The 7,500-nt window shown below is 37.9% G+C and overlaps 1 protein-coding gene across 1 annotated transcript in view; it reads right to left on the minus strand.

Moving 5' to 3' along the window:
* fgd (faciogenital dysplasia) overlaps positions 1-3,985 on the minus strand; it is a 35,480-nt gene extending 31,495 nt beyond the window's left edge. The window contains exon 1 of the mRNA XM_056464545.1: positions 3,929-3,985. The gene's annotated coding sequence lies outside the window, so the exon portion shown is untranslated. The remainder of the gene's footprint in view (positions 1-3,928) is intronic.
* Positions 3,986-7,500: the final 3,515 nt, after the last annotated feature.

The following is a 7,500-nucleotide window of genomic DNA, read 5'->3' on the forward strand; positions in this document are numbered from 1 at the left end:
ATAATAATAATAATAATAATAATAATAATAATAATAATAATAAATAATAATAATAATAAATAATAATAATAATGATAATAATAATATTAATACTACTACTACTACTACTACTAATAATAATAATAATAATAATAATAATAATATTAATATTAATAATAATAATAATAATAATAATAATAATAATAATAATAATAATAATAAATAATAATAATAATGATAATAATAATAATAATATTATTACTACTACTACTACTACTAATAATAATAATAATAATAATATTAATAATAATAATAATAATAATAATAATAATAATAATAATAATAATAATAATAATAATAATAATAATAATAATAATATTAAATGTTAAGCATTTGCCCCAATCTGTGAGGGCCGGCTGGTTTCGAAAGGAGCCAACCCACTCAGAGGTTACGCAGGGTTATGCCAAACTAACAATAGGTGCAACACAAGCTAATTGTCAGAGATGGACCATTAAAAAAAGAAAAGGCGGTGCTGAAAAGCTACAAAAAAAGGAAAAAAGGGCTCTAAAATCAGACGCTGCCAAATGCAGGAAATGAACTGAAATATTCCTGAAAGGTTTAAATTGGGCTGCTGCAACCGAGAACAGTAGCGCAGTAGAGGAGGTCAGAAGAAAACAGAAAATATATAAGTCATTAAGCTAAAATATACTAAGTAATTTTGACACCGTTCACACTATTCTCACACTACTTGACAGTAACCTACGCTGTGTTTATTAGTAAGCTTAGCGTAGAGCTCCTGTACATTTTAAAATGTCATTATGAGCAGATAACATGGGATTTAGGCTGTACAGACTGCTGTATTCTACTGTACTAGTAATATAATCTGACATGCAAAAGAACCTTTAGCTAAAGCCATAGTACTGTAGGCATTTGTAGTGATCTCTGAATACATAGCTAGTGTTTAAAGTAAAACATGAAATCACATTCACACATTCACAGGTTACTCCTATCATAAGTAATAGCAGAGGAACGACATACAGCACACAGACTCTACAAGATTCACAGATTATATTGTTCTTTAGTTTTACTGTGTGTATAAATTTGATATATATGGGTTGCTTATGTTCCAGTCACATACATTACATGTTTAAATATCTATCACATGCGCTACTGCTTATATTATATCACCATCTGTACACCAATAAAAGTAGTGAATGTGCGTGTCCGTGTGTCGGTGTGGTAATGTGGGCTGCTGTGGCTACAGTGCCAGGGCTGAATTTTTGACCCAGTCCGCCCCTGGTGCAGTGTTCTGCATATTGGTTAGTTTTAATGTGACCACAATACTGACAACAACACGGTGAACCACGGTGATTATATTCCATATTGACAAGTCAAGCCAATAAAGCCATCTGAACATGAACATGAGAGAGAGAATGTGTGTGTGTGTCCAGCATGACTGTTACTATGACAACCGATCAGCAGCCGAAATCTGTGTCAACCTCAGACATGCATATAGAACGCCCAGAGACCTTACATGCAATAATTGTTCACCTAAATGTACACTACCTGACAGAAGTCTGAATCCTCCAGTTGTAAGAGTAACACATAATAACTTGACTTCTAGTTGATCATGTGTAAAAGTGTCAGAAGGTGGATTTCTCTGCTGAATCATCTGTTGATCTGCATCAATCATCACCAATACTGCAGAAGACCTACTGGAACTAGCATGGAGCCAAGATTCTCATAGAAATCAGTCAAGTTTGGTAAAGGAGAAATCATGGTTTGGGGTCTCTGTTTGTGGTTGCTAGGGTGTTTGAGGTCATCAGAGCTCTGTGTGTGGTTGCTATGGTGTTTGAGGTCATCAGAGCTCTGTGTGTGGTTGCTAAGATGTTTGAGGCCACCGGGGCCCTGTGTGGTTGCTAAGGTGTTTGAGGTCACTGGGCCTCTGCGTGTGGTTGCTAGGGTGTGGGGTCACCATGGCCCTGTGTGATTGCTGGGGTGTTTGAGGTCATGAGGGCTCTTGTGTGGTTGCTAGGGTGTTTGAAATCATGAGGGCTCTGCGTGTTGTTACTAGGGTGTTTGGCTTTACCATGGCCCTGTGTGGTTGCTAGGTTGTTTGAGATCACTGTTGCCCTGCGTCTAGTTGCTAGGGTGTTTGAGGTAATCGGGACTCTTGTGTGGTTGCTAGCGTGTTTAAGGTCATCGGGGCTCTGTGTTTGGTTGCTAGAGTGTTTGAGATCAATAGGGCTCTGTGTGTGGTTGCTAGGGTGTTTGGAGCCACCATGGCTCTGTGTGTGGTTACTAGGGTGTTTAGGGTCACCATAGCCCTATGTTTGGTTGCTAGGGTGTTGGAGTTCATCAGGTTTCTTTGTGTAGTTGCTAACGTGTTTGAGGTTACCGTAGCCCTGTGTGTGGTTGCTAAGGTTTTTGAGGTTACCGTAGCCCTGTGTGGTTGCTAAGGTGTTGCTAAGGAGTTGTGAGTGGCTGGTTGATGGTTGGTTTAAATGTAAAGAGCTCATGCAGACTGGCGTCTCTGTGAGTCTGGGGGTGAAATCACTTCAGTTTTCTGAACTCGACTCTAAAAGCACATTACTGGATCATATCAGCTCTACATCATGAACAGGATGAGCTGCTCAACATGGGCTGGGGTTTGATAAACAAGAGTAATGCAAAGTCTGATTTACACTACACTGTAAATGTGAGATCTTCCAGGAATGAACCATATTGAGCTGATTTCAGTGTAGTTGTGATTGTATAAATTAATATATACACAATACAGTAGAACTTCATAAACTCATAAAATGTAAGGAGTAAGATAGAAAAGTTAATCTATAAAGATAAATATTTTATAAGGCAGCACGGTGGCTCAGTGGTTAGCACTGCGGCCTCACAGTAAGAAAGTCGCTGGTTTGAGTCTCGGCTGGGTCAGTTGGCGTTTCTGTGTGGAGTTTGCATGTTCTCCCCGTGGAAATCAACTAAATTGGCCGTAGTGTATGAGTCTGTGTGAGTGTGTATGGGTGTTTCCCATTACTGGGTTGCTGCCAGAAGGGCATTTGCTGTGTAAAACGTATGCTAGAATAGTTGGCGGTTCATTCCGCTGTGGCGACCCCTGATGAATAAAGCTGAAGGAAAATGAATGGATGAAATATTTTATATTTTTATTAATTTTATACTAAAATGAAGTAAAAAGGTATCAAATAACACTTTCAGAGCATAACGATGGGTGTATTTTTGTCAATAATCAAAAAATATATTGTATTCGTCAACTTTATAGATTTTTATTTTGCCAAAAATCATTAGAATATTGCGTAAAGATCATGTTCCATGTAGATATTTTGTACATTTCCTTCCACAAATGAACCAAAGCTCAATCTTTGATCAGTGTTGTGCATTGCTGAGAACGTCATTTGTACAATTTTACATGTGATTTTCTCAGTGTTTCGATGTTTATAAACCCTCAGATTCCAGATGTTCAATAGTTACATATCTGATAAATGTTGTCCCTCACAAATTATACAACAACAGAAAATATAATGTGTAAATCTCATAAACTACTAACACTTATGACTATTTTTGTGGCCCATGCAGGATCACCTATAAATGATTCTAAATTAAAACAAATGCAGATATTTCTAAAGCAACACTATGATGTTTAACATTTATTTGCAGATGTATCATCACTGAAGACAGTAAGAGCACTACATCATATATAAACCTACAATCATTCTCAGAAACCACCATAAAGCACACTGAAGAGAGTGAAACACCATCATAAGCAGCAGCACAGCACACATCTCTCAATAAATCATGCAAGGTGAACATGTATATTTCAACAGGCTAAACCAGCAGCGCACCAGTCAACAGAAGAGCAGATACTACACACACACACACACACACCAGCACTACACAAACATCTCTACAGCACACAGAGAAAATAAACACCACTCACCAGCTGAGAGCTCCACGATACACACTCATACACACTCGTACAGATCCAGTGTGTGTGAAGCGTCTGAGAGGAGGAGGAAGAGCCGGTGTTGATCCCCTCCTCTAGCCACTCTCTCTCTCTCTCTCACTTAAAATAAAGGGCTACTATTGGCCGATGCAGATCGTGAGGAAATGTTGATGCAGGGAGGTTAAAGACTGAATTTGCATATTATTAATCATTGTCATACATGTGTTTTTGTGAAATATGGTGTGTTAATGAAGCGTTATGAGTGCTTATTTTTCATTTATTTATGAGAATGTCTGTATATTGATTCAGAATGTGAAGTAAACTGTGTAAAGTAGTTAAACCTCTCTCTCTCTCCTCCCCCCTCTCTCTCTCTGTCCCCAAATCCCCCTCCGTCTTTCACACAACCGAACAATACACACCAGAGCTCCACAATAGTGCCGCCGAGAGTCGCCGTGGCAACCGCTGACAGCAGGAGGGAGGGATGGAAAAATCAGTATCAGAGCAGAGGGACAGAAGCGCTCAATCACTGACCGTCCCCGAGCTACAATCCAATACTCCAATATTCTGCTCACGGGTTGACTAACATAACTGTAGGTGAGTTTTGAAGAGGATGGGAGACCAATCTTGGGTTTTTAGGTACCATGAAGGTAGCACAGCTTTAAATCACTCTATGTCGTCAGGGTATCTTTTATATCTGGGTCTGGTTATGTTCTGGATATTTAGTTTGTATTTGATTATGTTTATGATATGTTTATGCTCAGGATATGTTCAGGATGAAAGATCACTCTTTGATCACTCTCACTAAGGTTGTGTTCAGGTTATGTTTGTGTTAAGTTCTGCTTATGCTCTCTTTAAGTTCTGTGTATTTTCAGGATATTTTCAGGTTATGCTCAGGATATGTTCAGAACATGTTCAGTTTATGTTTAAGTTATGTCCAATTTATGTTCTGATTATGTTCAGGTTATGTGCTGGATTAAATATTCTGTGATCATTCTCACTAAGGTTATGTTCAGGTTGTGTTCTGTTTATGTTCAAGTTATGCTCAGGATATGTTCAGAATATGTTCAGTTTATGTTTAAGTTATGTCCACTTTATGTACTGATTATGTTCAGGTTATGTGCTGGTTATGTCCAGGATTAAATATTCTGTGATCATTCACACTAAGGTTATGTTCAGGTTGTGTTCTGTTTATGTTCAAGTTATGTTCAGGATATGTTCAGGTTATGTTCTGTTTATGTTCAAGTTGTGTTCTCTTTATGTTCAGGAAATGTTTGGGTTATATTCTATTTATGTTCAAGTTATGTTCTCTTTATGTTCAGGATATGTTCTGGTTCTGTTCAGTGTATGTTTAGGATGTGTTCTGGATATGTTCTGGATTAAAAACACAATCTTCTCCAGGCACTTTCTCTCTCTCTGTCAATTTAATGAATATAAACTGTTTATGAGTTTTGAAGAGGATAAGCAACAGTAAGCAAGACTATATTGCAGAATATGTTCGGGTTATGTTCTGTTTATGTACAACTTATGTTCTCTTTATGTCCAGGATATGTTCAGGATATGTTCTGGTAAGGTTATGTTCAGGTTATGCTCAGTATATGTTCTGGTTATTTTCAAGTTTTTTTTTTCATGTTCCGTTTATGCTCAAGATATCTCCTGTTTATGTTCAGGTTATGTTCTTTTTATCTTCTGTTTATGTTGAGGATATGTTCTGGTTATTTAAGATCACTCTCTGATCACTCTCACTTAGTTTATGTTTAGGTTATGTTCAAGTTATGTCCATTTATGTTCTGATTATGTTTAGGATATGTTCTGGTTATTTAAGATCACTCTCTGATCACTCTCACTCAGGTTATATTCAATTTATGTCCATTTATGTTCTGATTATGTTTAGGTTATGTCCTGGATTAAAGACTCATGCTACGTTTGTGTTGTGTTCTGTTTATGTTCAAGTTATGTTCTGGTTATGTGTAGGTTATGTCCTGTTAATATTCAGGTTATGTTCTCTTTATGTTCAGGATTTGTTCAGGATATGTTCCGTGTATGTTCAAGTTGTGCTCAGGATTTGTTCAGGTTATGTCCTGGATTAAACATCACTCTCTCCTAGAACAACTCTCACTTTCTCTCTCTCTGTCAAGTTATCTAATATGTACTGTTCATGAGTTTTAAGACAATGAGTGACAGTTTAATTTTAATGAATTATTTTAATTAATTGTTAGTTTAGTAACTCTAACCTTATCCTGTAATCCTGAGTTTGTTCAGCTAGCATCATGGTACAGGCCCCAGAAGTGAGCTCTAGGTTAATTGATAATAAAACCATGAGCAGCATTAAAAGAAACACAGCTTTAGATTGTGAACGCAGTGAGCTGGTCAATAATGACGCTCTCTGGGAAAGCGTGACGGTGGTTTAGTGGTGTAATGTTTGAGAAAGGGGAATTAGGAACTGCTTTATTGGTAAATAATAAACAAAGCAGAATTAAGCTATGAGAAAAGCCATAGAGGTTTGCAAACGATGACAGAGTTTCCTATTTTGAGTGAACAGAAGTCATTATAGAAGTCCACAGCAGACAGTTATTTAAATGAATAGTAAAGCACAGAGTTCCTCACTGAAACACTACTGTGACACACTTCCTCCTGAATTGGAGATATGAGGACATGCTAATGTTAATAAAAAGAAATAGTTATTCTAATGGAGTACTTCAGATCAATTACAGTATGTTAGCATCAAGGTTGCCAGGTTTTCACAACAAACTAGCGTAATGGCATATGTTTTACACAGCGAATGCCCTTAGCAATGAGAAATACCCATACACACTCATTCACACACTCATACACTACAGCCAATTTAGTTGATCAATTCCCCTATAGCGCATGTGTTTGGACTGTGGGGGAAACCGGAGTACCCGGAGGAAACCCACACCAACACGGGGAGAACATACAAACTCCACACAGAAACACCAACTGACCCAGTGACCTTCTTGCTCTGAGGCGTCTGCGCCTACTGTAAGTGTGACACCATTACTATCTGAACCATGAAGCCTGCTCCTGTGTTCATAAGCATGTCATAATGCCATAATCAGGCCATACGAATGCATGCACACCTCGCGGAGACATCAGATGCCTCATCAGACGCCTCTGAGGACACGGACAAAACACAGCATCAATATTTCACTCAGATGTGCAGGCGTTTAATTCATAATGAGCTACTGCAGCGATCTGCTCTGCACACAGGGGACATGTGCTGAAATCAGAAGTGGAGAAATAAATAAAAATAAAACAATCAGGGCAGTGGATCAGACTCCCAGCAGGGTTCAGTTCTGTAGCACTAGACGCGTTTATCCGTCTGACCACAGAATAGTGCGCACTCATTACAGTTCCTCAGGTTATGTTCAGGATTTGTTCAGGTTATGTTCAGGATTTGTTCAGGTAATGTTCAGGATTTGTTTAGGTTATGTTCAGGATTTGTTCAGGTTATGTTCAGGATTTGTTCAGGTATTGTTTAGGATTTGTTCAGGTAATGTTCAGGATTTGTTCAGGTAATGTTTAGGATTTGTTCAGGTTATGTTCAG

Source organism: Danio aesculapii, chromosome 8 (genome assembly GCF_903798145.1).
Source record: "Danio aesculapii chromosome 8, fDanAes4.1, whole genome shotgun sequence".
NCBI classification, from domain to species: Eukaryota; Metazoa; Chordata; class Actinopteri; order Cypriniformes; family Danionidae; genus Danio; species Danio aesculapii.